Source organism: Pleurodeles waltl, chromosome 3_1, assembly GCF_031143425.1.
Source record: "Pleurodeles waltl isolate 20211129_DDA chromosome 3_1, aPleWal1.hap1.20221129, whole genome shotgun sequence".
Lineage (NCBI taxonomy): Eukaryota > Metazoa > Chordata > Amphibia > Caudata > Salamandridae > Pleurodeles > Pleurodeles waltl.
In genome coordinates, this window is record NC_090440.1 from 1,823,765,020 (window position 1) to 1,823,787,975 (window position 22,956).

At 46.0% G+C, this 22,956-nt stretch overlaps 1 protein-coding gene across 1 annotated transcript in view; it reads left to right on the forward strand.

Moving 5' to 3' along the window:
- Positions 1-22,956, forward strand: part of CAVIN2 (caveolae associated protein 2) — a 77,944-nt gene that overhangs the window by 12,950 nt on the left and 42,038 nt on the right. The window lies entirely within an intron of this gene.

The window sequence follows — 22,956 nt, forward strand, 5'->3', positions numbered from 1 at the left end:
TTGTTTTATTAAATAGCAGCAGTCAAAAGAAAAGATCTACAAATCCCAGCAGGCAAAAGAAACTTGGCCAATGGGAGAAGACGAGTATTCCATGAGTATACACCAATCACAGTACAGTGTTCCCCTAAATACTAATCTTGACTGTGAACAGCCCTCATTTCTTGTGCAAGGGGCTAGAACGTGAAAAATAAAGGAAAAATGGAACAAACAATGCAGATTGCCATAACTAAAGCCAAGAGGTCTTGAACAAAGTTCAACAATGGAGACCTGGAACTGGCAAAAAGAAAGCCGTCTGCGTGTAGAAGGCAATGTTGAGAATCCGGAGGTGCAGGAAGAGTCCATCGCAGGTTCACTGGGAACAGATGATCAGGATGATGATTGGGAAGGAGTAGAGGCTGTCTTCCAACTGAGAGCCAGCCTAAAAGGCTTTAGAGGCCATAGCCCCTCAGGCGGAATGGGCCCCAAAAACTGAAATATCTACTCCTGCTAATGACATTACCCACTTCACTCAACGGGCCAGAGTTGGGGAGGAAACAGGCTTAAAAGGTTTTTTGAAGGAAATCAGGAGTTGGGAAGTGGAAGGAGATCTGAAATCGGCTGTATTTTGTTCATATATTTTCAAGCATTGACCTACACAGAGTTTAGGCTGGTCAGGAAAATAAGGATAAAAGACTGCAGACAAATTGGTTTTAGTACGTCTATGAACATTAAATAATACACCTGAAGGAGTAAAATGGTGAGCTGTAATGTCCAGGGCTCTAACATCTGAAAGGCGTTTAAGAGAAACAAGGCATAATAACATAGCAAGTTTAGCGGATAACTTTTTTAAAGAAAGCAAAATAGTATCTGGCCAAGATAAAAAGAGATTGAAAACAGCATTAACATCCCACAGGGAACTGTACTTTGGAGTAGGAGGATTGGAAAACCTTTCTCCCTTCAACAAACGACAGACCAAAAGGTGTTCGCCAACTGGTTTTCCATTGATGTAAGGATGGGCAGAGGAAATGGCTGACCTATGCAAATTGATAGTGCGATAGGACTCACCTTTGCTTGCTTCCGCCGCAAGAAAATTAATGATAAAAGTTGCATCCGCTGAAAGAGGATTGATACATTTTCCCATACACCAGCTATGCTAAAATGACCAGGCTGATTTGTTAGCTTTCTTAGTACCGGAGGCCCATGAATGTTCAATGAAGACTGAAGCCTCTGCCGAAATAGAAGGGATTGGTTTGGAATCCCCGACAATTTCCATGCTGAGAGGGTGAGAAGATTCTCTATAATCAAATTGTGGGGAAAACCGAGGGGATTGGAGAGGAGGTCTGGAAAGGACGGAAGCAGACAAGGGAAATCTGTTGCTAACTCCAGTAGAGAAGGGAACCATACTTGGGATTGCCAAAAGGGGGCTACGAGAACCACCAAGGCCTGTTGACGTCTGACCTGAGCTAGACATCAGCTTATCATAATAAACGGAGGGAATGTGTAATTGAGGGCAGTTGACCAATCCTGAGAAAAAGGATTGAATGCTAGAGCTAAAGGGTCTGGACGTCAACTTAAGAAAAGATGGAGTTGAACATTGAGACATGACACAAAAAGATCTATCTGGAAATGGCCCCATTTGCGAGAAATAGCCTTGAAAATCATGAGATGAAGTCTCCAATCACTCGAATCCAGGAGATAACTGGACTGCCAATCCGCCACCATATTCAGGTTGCCTGGCAAATACTCTGCCTGGACCGAAATCCTGTTTTGGAGGCAAAATTCCCAAAACCCTTTAGCTAATTCCGCTAAAGGTTTGGATTTTGTGCCTCCCAAATGGTTTATGTAACAGACTGCTGAGATGTTGTCCATTCTGAGAAGAACTGAGTAACAAATCTTGTCCCTGGCTAGGCTTTTTATTGCAAAGGAGCCGGCAAGCATCTCTAAACATTTGATGTGAAACTTTGACTCCTGTAGAGACCATGTGCCTCCAGTAGAGATTGGTCCACACCAGGATCACTAGCCGGAAAGGCTTGCATCAGATTCTATTACTAGATCTGGTGCTGATGCAAAGATTGTCTGCCATTCCAGGCATCTAAATGGTCTATCCACCATTGCAGTTCTGAGACAGATTCTTGAATTAGAATAACATCGTCTAAATAAGAGAGACCTTTTTGAAGATGATGTATTTTGAGTCTTTGAAGCCCTTTGTAATGGAGAGGACCTGGAAAGATGGCCTGAATCGAAGAAGAAAGAAGACCTACTATCCTTGCTAGGGCACCTATGGATGTAGAAGATTTGCGTAGGGTTTGCAGAATTTCTGATTTGATGGATGTTAGAAATGGGGTCTTTGGTTGACAGTCAGGTTACCCCCTGTTCAAGCAAGGACCCTCACTCTAGTCAGGGTAAAAGAGAATCACCCTCAGCTAACCCCTGCTTACCCCTTTGGTAGCTTGGCAGAGCAGTAGGCTTAACTTCAAAGTGCTAGGTGTAAAGTATTTCTACAAACACAAACAGTAACTTAATGAAAACACTACAAAATGACATGACACCAGTTTAGCAAAATCGGAAATATTTATCTAAACAAAACAAGACCAAAACAACAAAATTCCGACATACACAAGTCAAGTTAAGCATTTTTAAAGATTAAACTAAAAAATAGCGCTTAGAAACAAAAATGCTTTGATCAGGTGTTAACACGGCATCGTGACGGAGTCATTCCCAACAAGCCGACACCAGCGGCGCCGGACACGGAGTCGCGTAGACCCCCAAGTACAGTACCTTTGGTGAAGAGTGAAAAGAAGTCGATGCACAAAGTCGGGGATTGCGGCATCGGTGCGAAACGTTGAATCCGCACACTTCGAGCGGCGTCGGTCACCCCGTGGTGTGGCAACTTCCAGAGAGTCGCGGACTTCAGCGGGGCTGCAGCGGCGTTGGGCCTGTGAAAAGCGTTGCGTTCCAGCGAAGGTCACGGCATCGGGTGCAGGCGGCATTAGCGGATTCAGCAGCGCCGTTGGTCCGAAGTCGTCCGAAGTCAATTTCCTTGGATTTCCACCAGCTTTCCTTTCAAGGGCCCAGGGACTGGACAGGGCACCACTTGTCAGAGCAGGAGTCTCTCCAGAGACTCAAGGTGCTGGCAGAGAGAAGTCTTTGCTGTCCCTGAGACTTCAAACAACAGGAGGCAAGCTCTAAATCAAGCCCTTGGAGATTTCTTCACAAGATGGAAGGCACACAAAGTCCAGTCTTTGCCCTCTTACTCTGGCAGAAGCAGCGACTGCAGGATAGCTCCAAAAAGCACAGTCACAGGCAGGGTAGCATTTTTCCTTAGCTCTTCAGCTCTTCTCCAGGCAGAGGTTCCTCTTGTTTCCAGAAGTGTTCTAAAGTCTGTGGTTTTGGGTGCCCTTCTTATACCCAGTTTTTCCTTTGAGGTAGGCCTACTTCAAAGTAAAGTCTCTTTGGAATGTGAACTCCTGCCTTGCCCAGGCCAGGCCCCAGACACTCACTGCATTGTGTGAGGGCAGGCACAGCCCTTTCAGGTGCGAGTGACCAATCCTCCCCTACCTCCTAGCACAGATGGCTCATCAGGATATGCAGGCTACACCCCAGCTCCCTTTGTGTCACTGTCTAGTGTGAGGTGCAACCAGCCCTACTGTCAAACTGACCCAGACAGGGAATCCACAAACAGGCAGAGTCACAGAAATGGTATAAGCAAGAAAATGCTCACTTTCTAAAAGTGGCATTTTCAAACGCACAATCTTAAAAACAACTTTACTAAAAGATGTATTTTTAAATTGTGACCTCAGAGACCCCAAACTCCACATGTTCATCCGCTCCAAAGGGGAATCTACACTTTAATCAGATTTGAAGGTAGCCCCCATGTTAACCTATGAGAGGGATAGGCCTTTCAACAGCGAAAAACGAATTTAGCAATATTTCACTGTCAGGACATATAAAACACATTACTTTATGTCTTACCTTAACCATACACTGCACCCTGCCCTTGGGGCTACCTAGGGCCTACCTTAGGGGTGTCTGACATGTAGGAAAAGGGAAGGTTTAGGCCTGGCAAGTGGGTACACTTGCCAAGTCGAATTTACAGGTAAAACTGCACACACAGACACTGCAATGGCAGGTCTGAGTTGAGTCATGATTACAGAGCTACTTATGTGGGTGGCACAACCAGTGCTGCAGGCCCACTAGTAGCATTTGATTTACAGGTCCTGGCACCTCTAGTGCACTTTACTAAGGACTTACTAGTAAATCAAATATGCCAATCATGGATAAACCAATCACATACACATTTGGTAAAGGAGCACTTGCACTTTAGCACTGGTTAGCAGGGGTAAAGTGCCCAGAGTAACAAAAACAGCAAAATTAGAGTCCAGCACACATCAACAACCTGGGGAACAGAGGCAAAAAGTTAAGGGAGATCACGCCAAGGATGAAAAGTCTAACACATGTCCCCCCCAGCTGAAAGTGGGGAGCAACTACCCAACCTCATGGGAGTTCTCATCACTAAGACGGAAGAACCTGGACAGACCATCAGCATTGTCGTGTTCTGTACCAGGACGGTGTTCCACCGTAAAGTCCATCCCCTGTAGGGAAATGGACCACCTCAACAGTTTTAGATTCTCACCCCTCATCTGCATTAACCATCTGAGGGGCCTGTGATCGATCTGAACTCGGAAGTGAGTCCCAAACAAGTAGGGTCTTAGCTTCTTCAGTGCCCAGACCACAGCAAACGCTTCACATTCTATGGCACTCCACCTACGTTCCCTGGGTAGTAACCTCCTGCTAATGAAGGCTATGGGTTCATCTAGGCCCTCTTCATTAAGATGTGAGAGTACTGCTCCAATACCATGCTCTGAGGCGTCTGTTTGCACAACAAACTCCTTGGAGTAGTCAGGTGCCTTCAGCACAGGTGCTGTGCACATGGCAGCCTTCATGGCACCAAAAGCGTTCTGGCAAGCCTCTGTCCAGATCACTTTCCTGGGTTGCTTCTTAGAAGTCAACTCAGTTAAGGGGGTAACTATGGTACCATATCCCTTAACAAACCTCCTGTAATATCCTGTGAGACCTAAAAAGGCTCTCACTTCAGTCTGGGTCTTGGGAGGCTCCCAAGCCAGAATGGTGTCAATCTTAGGCTGTGGGGGTGCCACCTGGCCACTCCCCACCTGGTGTCCTAAGTACACCACAGAACCCTGCAATATTTGGCACTTGCTTGCCATAATAGTGAGGCCTGCCTTCTGCAGGGCCTCTAACACTCTCCAGAGGTGTTGCAGGTGTTCCTCCCATGTGGAACTAAACACAGTAATGTCATCCAGGTAGGCAGCACTGAACTCATCCAGCCCAGCCAACAACTGGTTGACCAACCTCTGAAAGGTGGCAGGGGGATTCTTCATCCCAAATGGCATCACTTTAAATTGAAAGTGTCCATCTGGCGTAGAGAATGCTGACCTCTCCTTGGCCCCCTCAGTTAAGGCAATCTGCCAGTACCCAGATGTTAATTCAAACGTACTGAGGTACTTGGCAGCTCCCAACCGGTCAATGAGCTCATCAGCTCGGGGGATGGGGTGTGCGTCAGTCTTGCTGACCGCATTGAGTCCCCGGTAGTCCACACAGAACCTGAGTTCTGGAGTGGCACCAGGTGCAGCAGCCTTTGGGACCAATACCACTGGGCTGGCCCAAGGACTGCTGGAGTGCTCAATAACCTCTAGGGTAAGCATTTTGGATACCTCATCCTTAATGCATGCCCTGACCCTGTCAGTCACCCTGTAAACCTTCTGTTTAATAGGTTTACTGTCCCCAGTGTCCACATCATGTGTGCACAAGTGTGTAACTCCTGGGATCAGGGAAAACAGTGAAGAAAACTGTCCCAACATGTGGCGACAGTCACCTTGCTGCTCCTCAGTCAGGGGGCGGGAGAGGATCACTCCCTCCACTGACCCATCTTTTTCTCCTGCACACAGGAGGTCAGGAAGAGGCTCACTCTCCTCCTCTACCCTATCATCTGTCGCAAGAAGCATGGACAGTTCAGTCCGCTCAAAGTGAGGTTTGAGGTGGTTGACATGCAGGACCCTTAAAGGGTTCCTTGCAGTCCGCAAGTCCACCAGGTAGGTGACTTCACTCTTGCTCTCCACCTCCTCAAATGGCCCAGACCACTTATCCTGGAGCGCCCTAGGCTCCACTGGTGCCATCACCCACACTTTTTGTCCAGGTTGAAACTCGACCAGAGTGGCATTCTGGTCATACCAGCGTTTCATGTCCTCCTGACTTGCTTCCAGGTTCTCCTGAGCGAGACTCCAGAAGTGGGCAGTCTGGTTTCTCAGAGCCAGCATGTAACTGAATACATCCAGGGGTGTTACTAGGGGCTTTCTCCAAAGCCTCCCTGACGATACTCAAAAGTCCCCTTACAAGGTGGCCACATAACAGCTCAAAAGCTCTTTTTGAGGCACCTCCCTGTAGGCGAACATAAGGCATGGCAAGAGGTTGTTCCACTTACGCCTTAAGGGCTCTGACAGGCCCATGATCATGCCTTTCAAGGTGCGGTTGAATCTCTCAATTAGACCATTGCTTTGGGGGTGGTAAGGAGTGGTGAACTTGTACGTTACCCCACACTCCTGCCACAGAGACTTCTTATAAGTAGATATGAAGTTGGTGAGGTGATTGACCTGAGAGGAATGGCTTCTGGGTACCAGGTGTCATGATCCACCAAGACCAGGATGAACCTGTTGCCCATGGCTGTCTTGAAATCCAGAGGCCCCACAATGTCAACACCGACCTTTTCAAAGGGGGTAGTAACTACAGGAAAAGGTTGGAGGGGAGCCTTACATTTCCCCTCACTCTTGCCCCTTGCCTGACAAGTTTGGCAAGACCTACAATGAGCATCTGAGTGCCTGCACCTTAGGGGCCAGTGGAAGTGAGTGACAAGCCGCTCAAAGGTCTTGTCCTGCCCCAAATGTCCTGCTAAAGCCACATCATGAGCCAACCCCAGTAGGAAGGCACTGAGGCACTGGGGTACCACCAGCACACGGGCTGACCCAGGCTCAGGAACCTTAAGCTCACTATACAGGAGGCCGTCCTCCCAGTAGATTAGTTGAGATCCTGGCTCCTTGCCAGCCACCAGGTCTACAGCCTGCTGCCACAAACCCACTAGAGTAGGGCATGTCTTCTGTGCCTCACAGAATGCCTCCCTGGTGGGTCCCCCTTCCTGCTGCCACTGTGACAGCTCAGGGACCTCCCCCAGTTCAGCCACCTGTTCCCCTGTAGGCTCCAGAGCATCACCCTCAGGCTCTGCCTCCTCCCGAACTGTTGGAACTTCTGGGGCCGGTTTTCCACAACCCCTGCGCTTCCTCCTTTTGGCGGTCCCTTAGGCCACTGTTTCAGGCTCCAGGGGCTCCTGACCACCCTGACGGGCTGCCATTGATCTGGTGGATACGGATACCCACCCAGGCAGACCCAACATCTCCAAATGTGACTTGTGTTCCACCTCCTTCCAAGGGGAATCCTCCAGGTCATTGCCAAGCGAGCAATCCAAGGCATGGTTGGACTCACAGCTACCTTCAAGGAACCTGAGACCCCCTCCCCCATTCAAATGGAACCTGTGCCACTCTGTACAGGCGCTCTGAGTTGTCCACTGCAACTACTTGGTGAAGTACCCAGGGATCTATCTGCTCTTCAGACACCAGTGACCCCTCACTGTAGTCACACTGGCACCTGTGTCTCTCAGAGCCTTCACCCTCTGTCTACTGATGGTCACGCACTGCCTGTCCTTTTTAGTTTTCTCAGGCACTAGGGTTCTCTGGACCATCTCACTGTCCCCTAGTGAGACAATGGTCATCTCAGCTGGCTCAGACCCACCTGGAACCAACTCCTCCCCAAGCGCTACGCCAGCCAACCCTGGGACTGTGCACCAGTGGGTGCAGGTGTACTCTTGGGGCATTTTGGGTCCCCCTCACATAACCCAGCTGGTCACATGCATAAAACTTATGTGGGAGACCCCCTTCCACGGGTTTCCCTTTGGAGAATCAAGGCTTCTTTTCACTGGGGGGCTGGGAAGCCTTACCCTACATAGGTTGAGGCCCTTTAGAGAACGCCCCCTGTTTACCCTTACCCACCCTTTCTTCTGAGAGGGACCCTGCCCACCCTTGGCGTGGTCTCCCCCATACCTCTTCTAGACCCTGGTGCTCTCCCAGCAGTCCGCTTCCTGTGCAAGCTTCCCGGGGTCAGTCAGCTTGCTGTAAATTAGGTGCTGGCTCAGCTTTGGAAAACATAAACTGTACAAGTGCTCCCAAGTAATCAAATTGTAAAGCCCCTCATACGTTGTCACCTTACTGCCCTTCACCCAACCATCCAGTGACCTGCAGAATGAAGCAACACATTCCAACCATGATTTGGATTCCTTCCTCTTATAGGATCTGAACTTTTCCTTATACTGCTCAGGGGTGAGACCATACCTTGTGAGTAGGACATCCTTCATGATAGAGTAGGTGAGCCCCTGAGGATCCCCTAAGGATGTCAGAGTATCCCTCCCCTCTACCTCAAAGTGCTTCCACAGACCCGCCCCCTCAATGAACTTCAGGGACCAGATTCATACCCCTTGAACCACAAGAATATGTCATCCTCCCTTTAGTAATCCTTCACAAGATCTTTATGAATGTGCACCTTCCTCTCAGGCTGCACTGTGATATTGCTGCTACCATCTCTACTAGACTGGCTCATTTGATCTAACTCCCTCAGGCTAAGCTCATGAGCCAGCAGTATCTTCTCTTCCTCAATGGCCATCTTTCTCTCTTCCCTCTCCCTCTCCATCTTGAGCTTGAGCTTGAGCTTGAGCTTCTCCAGCTCCAATTGGTATTCACTTTCTGCCTGTCTGTCCTGTAACTCTTACAGGGGTCAGACCCTTGGAAGACACACTGCTTCCTGCCCTGGAGACTCTCTCCCTGTATATAACAGGCCCATCAACTACACCATTGTGAATGGTGTGCGCCTCCTCCTCCTCACCCTCCTCCTCCTTCTCCTCCTCCTCTGTGTGCCCCTCAGCTTCCTTGGCTAACACCAAGGCCCTCAGTGCCTTCTGCAGCTCCTCCTTCCTGGTGGACCCTTTAATTGGACAACCAAGGATTTTGCAAAACTGCTTTAACTGGACAATTGTATAGCTCTCCAGTTTTTTCCAAATCAAAAGCAGGTCCAGCTGATGCATCTCCAGACTGAGACGTGTGCGTCATTTCTCCTGTCCCGTAAGAGTGTGATGCGTCGATCCAGACAGACACCTTGGGTCCGGGCGGGCTTTGCGTTGTTTTTTCGCGCCCGCGATTTTGCATTGAAAATCCTGTCAGACAGTATCACAAAACCACGCTGCGTAGAGTTTGCGTCATTATCAGCCTCCGTTACCGTGTGTTGCTCATCGTTTCTCCAGCCGCGTTGCGTCGATCTTCCAGCCACGATGCAGGTGGAGCGTTGATTTCAACCGCGAAGCCGACGGTGCGTCGTTTATCAGCCACGTCACAGAAGGTGCGTCAAAAATTCCCCGCACAGCGGTCTGTGCATGGATTTTCAGTCTTTGTCTGCCAGCTTCACCTTTCAAGGGCCCAGGAACTGTATAGGTCACCAGTTGGCAGGGCAGGAGTCTCAGCAGGGAGTCCAGGTACTGACAGGGGAAGTCTTTGATGGTCCTGAGACTTCAACAACAGGAGGCAAGCTTAGTTTAAGTCCTTGGAGATTCTTCACAAGCAGGAATGCACAACAAAGTCCAATCTTTATCCCCTTTCACAGGCAGAAACAGCAACTGCAGGATAGCTCAACAAAGCACAGTCACAGGCAGGGCAGCACTTCTCCTCAGCTCTTCGGCCCTTCTCCTTGACAGAGGTTCCTCTTGATTCCAGAAGTGATCTAATTTTCAGGAGGTTGGGTGCTCTTCTTATACCCCTTTTTGACTTTCAAGTAGGCCTACTTCAAATGCAAGTCTCTCTCTTGTTTGTGAGAACCTACATTGCCTAGGCCAGGCCCCAGACATACACCAGGGGATTGGAGACTGCATTGTGTGAGGGCAGGCACAGGCATTTCAGGTGTAAGTGACCACTCCTCGTCTCCCACCCAGCACAGATGGCTCATCAGGATATGCAGGCTACACCCCAGCTCCATTTGTGTCACTGTCTAGAGAGAGGTGCAAACAGCCCAACTGTCAAACTAGCCCAGACAAGGTACCCACAAACAGGCAGAGTCACAGAATGGTTTAAGCAAGAAAATGTCTACTTTCTAAAAGTGGCATTTTCAAACACACAATCTCAAATCCAACTTCACTAAAAGATGTATTTTTAAATTGTGAGTTCAGAGACCCCCAAACCTCATATGTCCATCTTCTCCCAAAGGGAACCTACGCTTTAATAATATTTAAAGGCAGCCCCATGTTAACCTATGAGAGAGATAGGCCTTGCACAGGGAAAACCAAATTTGGCCGTATTTAACTGTCAGGACATATATAACACATTAGTATATGTCCTACCTTAAACATACACAGCACCCTGCCCATGGCACTACCTATGACCTACCTTAGGGGTGCCTTACATGTATGAAAAGGGAAGGTTTAGGCCTGGCAAGTGGGTAAACTTGCCAAGTCGAATTGGCAGTTTAAAACTGCACACACAGACACTGCAGTGGCAGGTCTGAGCCATGTTTACAGGGCTACTAATGTGGGTGGCACAGCCAGTGCTGCAGGCCCCCTAGTAGCATTTGATTTACAGGCCCTGGGCACCTCTAGTGCACTGTACTAGGGACTTACCAGTAAATCTGATATGCCAAGCATGGAAAGCCAATTACACATGCATTTTACATACGAGCACCTGCACTTTAGTAGTGGATAGCAGTGGTGAAGTGCCCAAAGTAACAAAAACAGCAAAAACAGAGTCCAGCACACATCAACAACCTGGGAAACAGAGGCAAAAAGTTAGGGGAGACCCCGCCAAGGATGCCAAGTCTAACAGGGCCAGTAACAATTTCATTTGCTTATAACTTTAGCAATGTTTGATGAATCTGCATATAATGCGACAGACAGTTAGCAAGTTACATCAAGTGCAGGTATTTCTGGTTTTGTGCAGATTCAATGGGGGATGAGGTAAAGAGAAGCAGGGGTGTACCTTCAGCGAGGTGTTTGGGGTGTTACAACCGCTAATAAATATATTTTCTTATACATAGTTGGATAGAAGTGCTTCCAGTCAGGAATGGCGAGGTGCCTGTCTGATTTCTCCAGGCAATTTTACATACATACAGGATGAAACGTACACACACTGTTTTGAAAGTCCTCGAAAATGTTGGTTATTTTACAAAATAGAGGGGCATATTTACAAGAATGTGGCACATTAGCATTGATCTGCCACTTTTCTTGCACCCCTCTAACAGGTGCACCCTGGCGCACAATACTACAATAGCATCAACATTTTTGATGCTATTGTGGCGCTTGGCTTCACTAGTGCCAAAAATGGTGACGCTAGTTCAGCAAGGCACAGAGAGGCCCTTCAGAGATTATGGCTGCGTCATTTTAATGCCTGCCCTGAGCAGGCATTAAAAATGATGCCAAAAATAGCGCAGTGAAATTTAGAAAACTTCACTGTGCCATTTTTTTTGGCCTCCCTGTTTGGGAATGCCCTCTTTGCATACATTATGCCTGGCACAGGCATAATGTGGTGCAAGGGTTTACAAAGTGACGCAATGCATGCATTGCACCACTTTGTAAATATGTTTCAGGGAAATTGCCTCCTTAACGCCACATTAGCATAAAGAAAATGATGCTAGTGTGGCACAAGGAGATTCAAGAGGCTTGTAAATATGCCTCATAGTGTTTCCAGTGAGTACCCCTACAAATCCGCACTCCTCTCCCTTTCCACTGCCCCTTAGGCCCGTCTCATTCTCCCTGCTTGTACTTGTACTTGTACTGGTTGGCTAGGGTAGGCACCTGAGACAGGCAGGGACCATCACTCTAGTCAGAGTAAGGGAGCTACACAGCCAAGATAACACCTGCTCACCACCTTGGTAGCTTGGCACGAGCAATCAGGCTTATCTCAGAGGCTATGGGTAAAGTGTTTGCACAGCACACACAACACACATGCCACAATTAATACATCACAAAGGAAAAACAACAAGTTATATATAAACAAACTGTATTGCGTAAAACAGCATTAGACCAAACACAACATGTATCAGTAATACCATGTTATACAGCAGTAGTTAGAAAATCACACAGATTACTAGTACTCTGCGAAATCAAGCAGTAGTCATGTAAATGTCTAGGTGACTGGTATTCTGCAACACAAGCAGTAGAAAGGTTGACATTATCACCAAAATGCACAAGTCAGGATAAGCATATTATCAGAAATGTTAGGACATCAGCATGAATAAAGAACACAACACATTTCCTTCTTACCTGTCCTAGACCATTATCCTCCCATGGTAAACCAGGCACATCCTGAAATTGTGTATGTCCCCCCAACATGGCAAGCATGACATATACACAAGCCAGGTAATAAATAAATATGCAGGATACACAATGAGGGCAGAACTACCATTGTGGACTGTAGGGTTTATAAGGATAGCCAACATTACCTTCCACATGAAGGTTGCAGTGCTTATGCACTTCCCCTAGAAGAATTACGGTACCCAAACCTCGTCCATCATGTCAGGGAGAGGAGCTCCTGCTCTCCTATTACATTAGGGTGTACTTTTCCCAATAATACTGGCAGGACTGGGGACCTCCGTCAAGGTTTTCCTCCCTTTCCTGCCTGCCAGAATACAGTGCCCAAAAGATGCCTTGAGGGCTTATCTCCCACAACCAAGGCCCCCCACCTCGCACTACCTCTGGAGCTTTTGTGACAAGGAAAAGGAATCCGGTAGGGAAAGCAGCTCACCTGGAGGGCAACCCCACTCCTCACTCCGAGGCTGCCTCAACCAAACAACCCTCAGCTGGACAGGATCCTCCATTGAGGCTTCCCTCCTGTCTGGCGAGGCATCAATAGACTCATGGCCCCTGGGCATTCCTGGGAGCCACGTGTCTTCATTCAAAGAAATGAGCCTCAGCGGGACAAGCCTTCTGGCTCAGGCCTGCCACCCTTTGGTATGTGGTGTGATGCATGAGAGGAGAAAGGGGCGGTTCCTGCTGGCTCTGTCTCCCTTCCCCTGGGAGACTGCGCGTCTCCAGCAAAACAGTGGGGCTGGGTGAGATCAGCCTCCTGGCTCGGGACCACGACTTGAACCCTCCAGTCCTCTGGGGGCTGGGAGGGCCCTCCACCATCTAATGGGGGCCTTCGCAGTGAGTTGCCGGCAGTAAGAAGTGGTTGCTTTCACCCCCGGGGTACCACCAAGATTGTGCTCGTACACGCTGTCACATAGGACTCCTAGTGACCTCTCCTATGACAGGGGAGCCTCACACATGGAGACACAGGGGCGCTTTTGAGTACCCGAGGGGGGCAACACATAAAGCCAGCACAGTCAAGCACTCCTCATTTGCTTTGTTTACAGAAAGGAGCGCTCGGGGCAAGACTACGAGCGCTCTTGATGCGCTGATGCCTCTGGGGCACACTCTACATGCTTCACACTGGCTAGGGGAACTCCACTCCTGCCCAGCTGAAGGAAGCTGCACTGCAACAACAGCAAGGCAGGGGAGCAAGGAGGAGCACACCACCCAGCCCCTGGAGACAGCTGGGGCACCTTCAGATGCAGAGGGAATAGCAGCAGGCCAGCACATCAGAGTCCTAGAGCAGAATTGCAGTCTTCCTTGTAGCCTAGCAGCCCATAGGTCAGCACCACAACAGGTCAGTCCTCATGCTGGTTCTTTTCAGCATAAAAGGCCCTCCACCAGTGTCTCTACCCCCCTCATATAGGAAACAACCCCCTGTACCTATACTCATTTTGCACAACTTCCACAAAGAGGGGGGGGGGGGTTCCAACCAGTCCCAGTAACCGGTTCCAGGAATGTCCCCTTTCTCTTCCAGCACTGTACCAGACATCAGTAGGGGGAAAACGAGCGCTTTGTGTGAGGTCAGGGCACAGCCTCTACCGATGCAGGTGTGCCCCACCTCTACTTCTCCCAGCCCAGGAAGATCATTCAGTATGCAGATGCACTCTTTTGACACCTCCACCCTCCCTTCGTACAGGCTGTCTGAGAAGTATGAACAAGGCCCAGCTGTCACTCTGCCCCAGACATGCATTGGAGTCAAGCTGCAAAACACCAAATTCATAAGCACATAGAAAGTTTTAAAAGTGGCATTTCTGTAATGGTAACAGAAAATCCACCTACATCAGTAAGCACCATTTCTTACCACATTCAAACCATATCAAAAATGCCTATGCAACCACTCATAGATCAGACAATATGTTAGGGCATTTCCAATGCAATCATATGAGAGGATCAGTCCTGAGAGTAGTGGGAAACTAAATAGGCAGTTTGTCACTACTAGGACATGTTGTATATTAAGACATATGTCGCAGTGGTCAGAGTAGTGGAAAATAAATAGGCAGTTGGTCACTACTAGGACATGTAGTATATTAAGACCTATGTTCTGACTTTTTCATACACAGCACCCTGCCCAGGGGGCTAGCTAGGGCCTACCTTAGGGATGACTTATATGTAGTAAATGGCAGTTCCAGGGCTGGCAAGTAAATTTAAATGCCAAGTCCCTGTGGCAGCAAACTGTGCACACAGGCCCCGTGGTGGCAGGCCTGAGATAGGTTGGAAAGGCTATTTCTGGGGGTGCCGAAAGCTGCGCTGCAGGCCCACTGGTAGCTTTTAATTTACAGGCCCTGGGTATAAGGGATACCACTATACAACAAACTTACAGATACATCAAATGTGCCAATCAGGTGTAAGCCAATCATACCAAGTTTAGAAGGGAGAGCACAATCACCTTAGCACTGATCAGTAGTGAGAAAGTGCTCAGAGTCCTAAAGCCAACAAAAAAAGGTCAGAAAAATAGGAGGTGGAAGGCAAAAAGTTTGGGGATGACCCTGCAAAAATGGCCAGTTCTAACAGCCAGCATGACTGTTGGAAAATCTGACAATCACCCCCACCCCCAATCTTACTGACCAAGCTACGCCCCTGAGGGGCGGAGGGTTAAACCTTTTTTTTATCTGCTAATAACTTTGGTACCGACTGATGAATCTGCACAGCATTTGGCAGACACTTAGCCTACTCATAGTTTTCTCTTTATCATACAAGTTCATCAAAGGGGATTTAATGTGAAGGGGTGTGAAAGAAGTGTTCTGCTGCCAATTAATTTGTGACTGATGAATGCACACAACATTTAGCAGTTTTAGCTCACTGGTTGTTATGTCAAGTTTTGAACAGATCCATTGGTGTGGTAAAAAGATAAATGAGAGGTCAGCTTGGGTTTTATTCATGAATAACTTTGGCACTCTTCAATTTATCCTCATGAAATTTGGTAGCTTGCAAATTCAGCCCAGTGCATGACAAGACAGGTCTTGCAACCAACCCCAGTAACACATATTCAAAGTGGTTGGGCACAAGGCATTACTGAAGGCTTTTCACAGCACAGAATGTGTACATGGCAAGTTGTGCACAGTGGGGGGTAGCAGGCCATGAAGAGTTATGCAAACCTCACTGTGCAGCCAAATGGCATGTGCAGGTTTGGTTGGGCAGTCATGTTGACCAGGAACCTGGCCTCGACAGAGGCTGATCGGTGCACAATTAAGGGCTGTGTACAGTCGGAGTTGAAAATATGTAAATTGGTAGAAATTGGGCTACTGGTTGACAGAGGTATGCTCCCTGTCCAAGCAGGAACCACAAATCTAGCTATGGTAAGTCAGGTATGCACCATAAAGTAACCTGTGCTCACCATCTGGTAGCTTGGCAGAGAGCAGTGAGGCTTAATTTAAGAAGCAATGTGTTAAGAGTTTGTGTAACACTTCAAACAGTAACACAGTGAAAACACCACAAAAAGGCTCCACACCAAGCCGAAAAATAGATTATTATTTTGATCCAATGAGTGGAAGTCGAAATATAGATTGTTAAAGAATAAATCTGAAAAATACGACTTAGAAGTAATAAGTGCCTATTGTGGTATCTGGTCGCACTGGGCTGGGACAAAATCAAGAGTTCAGGCTGAGTGTGATGGAGCACATGCCGGATACAGGACCCACAGAGGGCCCGCTAAGAAATGTACTTTAATCCTGGTCACAACATGAGATGTGGGGTGCAGCCAGTTGATGTGTAGGTGTCGATACTGCAGTTGAACTGATGCGTCAGTGTTCTCCACACAGTGATGCAATGCATCTATTCTGAAGATGGAATGCCAGGTCCGAGATGCATTGGTTCTGCTGATGTGCCGGGTTTTTCCACTCAGTTAAGGAGAGGCATCAATTGTCTCCCTACAGTGACAGAGATGCATTGGTTGTGAAGCTGCAATTCAAATGGTGATGCACTGGTTCCAAGTGCGATGCTCTGTGTTTTTACACGCAAGGGCGAAGATGCACCGGTTCTGATGAAGATGTTTGAGTTTCTTATAGATGCAGCACTTTATACTCACTTCCAAGGGACCTGAACTAGATTGGCAGAGTAAGACCTGCAGCAAGCAAAGTTCGGATGCTGTTTATAGATTGAATAGAAATCTTCGATTTGCCTAAGACTTCAGAACAGGAGTCAAGCCAGGAAGCCCTGGGAGATACCTAGGTTCTGGGATGTAGAGATTGCAGGTCCCTTCCTTCTCACTTCCAGGTGAGAGGGAGCAGATAGCAGGTGAGAAATGCAGAAAGCACCAAATACTTAAAGTAAGAAAATCACATCTTTCTAAAAGTGACATTTTCAGAATTACAACTTAACATCTGACCTCACCATCGTTTGTGATTTTAAATTCTGACTCCAGAGACACCAGACTTCGGGAGCCCATCTTGTCCCAAATGAAAATTACACTTATAAAATGTAATAAGGTAATCCCGAGGTTATCCTGTGGGAGAGACAGGCCTTGCAGTATTCAAAAACGAATTTAAGAGTATATCACTACCAGGACTTATAAAACTTAAAAGTATATGTCCTACTTTTTAAATACACTGTACCCTGCCCATGAGCTGTCCAGGGTCAACCTTAGGGGTGACCTAGATGTAATAAAAAGGAAAGTTTGGGCCTGGCAAATGGGTTAACTCACCAGGTCAACTTGGCTGTTTAAAACTGTACATACAAGCTCTGCACTGACAGCTCTGAGACATGTTTAAAGGGCTACTTTAGTAGGTGCCACAATCAGGGCTGCAGCTCCACTAGTGGCATTGATTTCTAGGTCCTGGGCACATGTAGTACACTTTACCAGGAACCTATAAGGGAATACGATATACCAGTAGTGGATAAACTGATGTTACCATGTTTTAAGTAAAGGGCACATGCACTTTAGCACTGGTGAGCAGCGGTAAAATGTCCAGATTCCTAATGCCAGCAACAACACATGGTCGTCTGCCTTGCTTTTTTCTAGATAGGTCTTTTATTCAAGGCAGTCTATCAAGATTTATGCCAAGGAGTGAGTGAGACATTTTAAAGTGGAGGGGAGAGTGAAGTGAATATTTTAGCCCAGTGACAGGCACTGTGAAAATCCATCAATGCCTTTAGGCTCAATGCCAAAGCTCCCAATCATGGCTCATTAACAGTGTTTTGTTTATAAGAGTCCATGACTGAAATCTCTGGAGTTGAGGCTGAAGGCAGTGCACGTTTCTCACAGGGCCTGCCAGGAGGTCAAAGAGGTAAACATAAAGGGGAAAAAAATGTATACTGGTTACCCATGCATCCTTGGTGTTCTTCTCTTCTGCAGTACGAGTGCAAGTCCCAGAGCTAACCCCTCTACCAATGAAGGCGCTGCTCTCATTTTGCTAACTATATTAGGCAGCATGAGAGAAGTGCCAGGATTGGTTAGAGGGGGCTGGCATGATGATCCTTTAGGCAGTGGGGCCTGTGAATACTCTCCACCCAGCTGTCTAAGACAGCTCAGATTGGAGAGGTTTAGAGGGCATGTCAGGCTGACCATGACAAGGCAGCTATCCAAAGTGACATGCGCACATAAAACTGGAGTTGGCACCACTCCTTCCCTGCTGGCAATTAACTGCAATGGCCCCACCCAGCCCTCAAACACAGCTCAGGCTGGAACAGTGAAAAATAAAATGGTAAGAAATTCATTTTATTACCATTTTATTTTTTCACGTCTGTTGTGCACGCAGTGGGGGCAGGGGGTAACGCTCCTCCACTCTAATGGAGAAACCACCTTTGCTTATGTCATGTGCTGTGTGCTTTCTTAATCAAAGCTGCCAATCTAAAAGTGAATTAAAGAACTGCTACCCCTTTCTGAAGTTCTCTTACCCCTCTTCAGAGTCATTTCTTTTGGTGTAATTTATACCCATGGTGCTTTAAGTTGTTGTCCCTCATGCAACAGGCACAAGCATACAGATGTAACATGTCCGATGTGAGGTTGACAATGGGTACAATGTAAATAATGCTTGTCCTTATGGATGTTTAATGTAAGTACAATGCATCTAGTTTCATAAACATGAAACATGAAAAATTACACAAGTGGACAATCAGTGATAACAGTATTTCAGGTTATCCTGAAGAGAACATGTGCTTTTTTGAGAAATGCGTTGTTGCTCCTCATGTAAAAAAATGGAAGGAATGCGCAAATAAACCTCGCATTTCAAGAGCGTCTGGTGTGGGAAGATTTATGTGGCTGCAGGGAGTACTATTCCGGGAAACATCAAATTTGCCAAGGCTACAGTTACAGCACACTCCTTGTCAGTTGCCGTTCTAGAAACGATAGTGTACTTTTGTGAGGTGTGGAAGTACGGGACGGAATGACATTCACAGTTTACAGTTCAAAACAAAGAGTCTTGCAGTGTGCAGCAGCTTCTAGTGGTTTATGGTAGGAGAGGTGTGCCTGAGCAAAGCTAGCGGCCCTTCGTGTTATATTTTAGGGCTTCTAATCTGCTGAGACATATTTCAAGAGGAGTTGTATGTGTGTATGAGAGGAGGCTGACTTGTATGCAGTAGGACACAGGGCCTAGGGTTTTATGGGTACAAGAAACGTGCACAACAAATACAAGTGATCCCTCCTTCAATTTCTTAGAACTGGTGATCTAAAAAAGTGTGTGTTTTTTTTCCTTGTTTACTTGAGTGCAACATTCCTGTGGATTAAACTCTGACGTTCCCACTGATACAATTCTGTTTTTTACCTAGCTCAAACCCACATTATAGAGAGTATAATAATAACACAGTAAGGTACAGTCATGTGACTTTTATTTCCTGTTAGTTGTGTGTATTGTATCTAAGCAGTTTCCATGTGTAGTTAATATTTTATTAGGACATTTGGAAAATAAATGGCCCATTTAAATCTTTTGAAATCTGTGCGTTTTTGAGGTTTACAGTCTTCTCGATTCATTTATATAAAGTCTTAACATTTCCTCAACATTATGTAGGTACATTTCTATATTCAAGGTCCAAGTAATTGACTACTTGTTACAAATATGATGATATAAAGGAGGGTAGGTGCTTGAAAAAGCTTTGTCAATCTCAGTTTTATGAATGCAAAACCATAGTTGTTAGCATTTGCAGAAAAAAGATACCCTTGTATCACTTTTTTTCTAGTTGCTTTCTGGTGAGCCAAATAAAAACTACAAACACTTGCTATCATTATATTCATCTTGTTAAAGCTCAAAAAAGGAACAAATTGTTGCCTCAGCTTTTATAGAATAATGACTGCTGCCAGTTACAACCAGGGGAACAAAACAAGTAAATACAAGGGTTGGGTGGAATGTTTCATTACTCTTGTAATGTGGAGTTCTGGACAAATTCTGGGTGGCAGAATTATTCTCCACGAGGCTCCAGTAATGTGAGCTGGCAAGCAAGAGTGTGATTTTCTAATGCAATCGGTCGCAGGTTGTAGCAAGCATTCAAGAGTAGTTGCGGTTAGGGGGCTGCTTCTCGAGTAGATTTGCTACCAATCAAGTAGATTTTCTTGAGCAGCAGCAAAATTACCTTATATGGCTGCATGCGCTTGTGCACTGCATGGTACCCTTTGCACTGGCTTTTCAGTGCTTCTCACGCTACTGGCACCAAATTGCAAGGTGAGCAGTGTGATGTGCATGTGTCCCCCGGCTGGCAAAATTCTGCAGACTGTCGCAGAGTTTTTATGTAACTCTGTGAGTTCTACCCATCCCTCATAAATACTGCATTAAAAGCAGCACAATTTGTGCAAATGTAGTTTGTACTTGTTATTTCTCAGTTTCAATTCATTTGAAAATCAGGTGCAAACACTTGGAAGACACCTGGTGCAGATACAATTTGTACTAGTGGGTCTTTATACCTGACCTTTGCACAAGTAATTGAATATTTATTACATGTATTCATTTTCATTTTATTCAACCTTTACAATCTGCAGATGCTTGCCTTCTCTAAGTTACCAGGAATTACTCTTCCATCCAGTGCTGATATTGTTTCAATATGCCAATATCATAATTGTAAAGTAGCCTATTTCAACACTGAAAAAGGGGAATACTTGGACAATTTTTGCCCTGCTAGTGTTTGGTATCCATCAAAGTGCCTTGAAACATTATAACAGCAATCTGTGCAATACAAATCTACAATACACTTTTGGATGCTATTGTGGGTGTTACTTAGTACTTGCAAAGCTCACGCCCTGCCATTAAGTAGCATCAAAGTGCATTTCAGAAGTCCAAGGTAGGGCTTTCCAAAGAGTCTGAGTCGTTTTTGTGGGGTTGTGTGGTCAGTAGAATGAGTTTGTCAGTTTTCATAAGACTCAGTTGGACTTTAATAAGAGCATTCAGGTCACACACTCAGTTCCCGATGATGATCATTGTTTCATTTTTGCCCTGCTCCTCCATTGATCTCCAAATCAGGTTTCTACGAGAATAACAGACCCCTCCCCTCTCATTCAATTAAAATAGGAAGGCCAAGCTTAAATTGTACAGATTTAAGATTGGGGTTATTCGGCTTTCCCGCCCGCCTTTTTACATTGTGCCTCCTTTGAAGCAGGGCAAGCTCCAGCATCCAGTAACCTCATCTCACCGAACCTGCCAATGTCGGCCTTGGCTGATGTGCACATTTTTTGTGGCTGTTACATTAGTTGTTGCCCATGCACAGAGACTCGTTAGACAAAACGTTTGACTCTGGTGCTAAGTTCACATTTATGTTTCCTCGTTTTCTGAGTGTTCATTTGTAAGAACATATTATGATAGCTACTTCCAAACACCGTATAATCTATTGTTCTTGCCATGCATGCTATTAAGCAAAATGAGGAACTTTGACAAGGTTTTTCTTTTTACAATCCTAGAGCTCCAGATAGCAGAAACACTGTGTTCACAATAAGTGTTACAATGCTTTACTTGTCATTTATCTGTAGTATGTTAATGGCTTCGTGCAATTAGAGTTCTCAACTTTTCAAAGAATACAAACTTATCGTTTTTTTATCATTGGCCATTCTGTGTTTCTGCTCATGAGCTGGCACCTAGGCATCTTTTATTTATTCCAATTGTGTTAATTGTTTTGAATTACAGCAGTTTAACTTTCAGCTTTTACTTTTAATCTATCTCTGGTGACTTACAAGGACATGTATAAATATTACAGAATTGTTTCTTTTGACATGGGGTATGATACAAGGCCTCACTAAGGGGAAAAACAGTCTGGTTCTAGCGGTGTTTCACTCTCAGCATTCAAAGCCTAAATTAAGTCATATTTACCGCGCCCCAGACATCTGAAAAAATCTGCTGGAAGGCACACTACTTTAAGATTCGAGTCGCATTCACCGTTAATATAAAGTGGCAACTGTTATAGAATTGCTCTAGTTAAAAGAAGTGTAAATCTTCGGCAAACGAAGGGCAAATGTTTGGGAAAATTGGGCTACTCGGAGTTGATATCTGTTATCTATCGATATCTATTTCAGGGAAAACAAGTAGGAGTAAAACACGTCCACCCCTAAGTGACAACTAACCATGTTTTAAATGTAGGATGCTGTATGGGAGGAGTGAATCTCACTATACACGCGCACAGATGGAGATTAATCAGGACCGCATGCACCTGGCGTTGAGTGGTATTATACCTGGGATTACCAGAGCAGAGTAACATCTGCCCCAGAGTAGCAGAAGGGGTAAAACAAATCCAGTGTTGCTTGCTTAATTTACAAAAATGTATAAAGACGTAGGGGACCAGTTTTTTAGGGAACAAAGGATGTGCTTCATCCATATGCCATGTTTTAGGCTCACATATGCAAGAGCATCAACAATACCAAGCGAAAAATGTAAGTTCATGGGAAAAATATTCATTAGTGATCTAGTGAAAAAAGAAAGGTAAAAACATTATGTTACAAAAGCAACAGAACTAAGGACAGTTTTCAGCCTGTTTTTGATTGTTGGGCGAGCGTTAAAGGGGAAAGGGGTTTTAAGAATGTCGATGAAGAACGAGGTTACACTGTGCCGCCTTATCATGTTTATGATTCTACACTGAGTCTAGTCTCTGAAACAACTCCGAAAAACCATTTGTGATCAATATTTGCAGATTTTATTTAATGTAATTTTGTAGAATTCTTCAGAGGTTTAACCTTGTGTGATGTTTCTGGAAACAAGTCAAGCGAAGGCTTTCCATAGGCTTTTTTGATATATCTCTGTAAACAATAGCAATTCTTCAAAAAAGAGTAGGTGTGTAAATTTTCCTAGACCCACAACTTCAATGTATTGTAAAAAAAAATTAAACTATGAGAGATCTACAAAGATCGTGTCTCCTGCAGTTCAAAAACACTTGGGTCAGCTGAGGGCAAAAAGGCCTGGGACCCCCAGAAAAAGTGGGGTCCCACGCACAAATTTCCTCCAGAAGAATCCCAGTCAGCCCACTTAGGCCTGTGATGCCAAGCCCCACTGACCCTCAACACCATCCAGCCACGATTCATAGCCACACTTCCCTAGGATATCTGTTCTACAAACCACGCCAATCCCAGC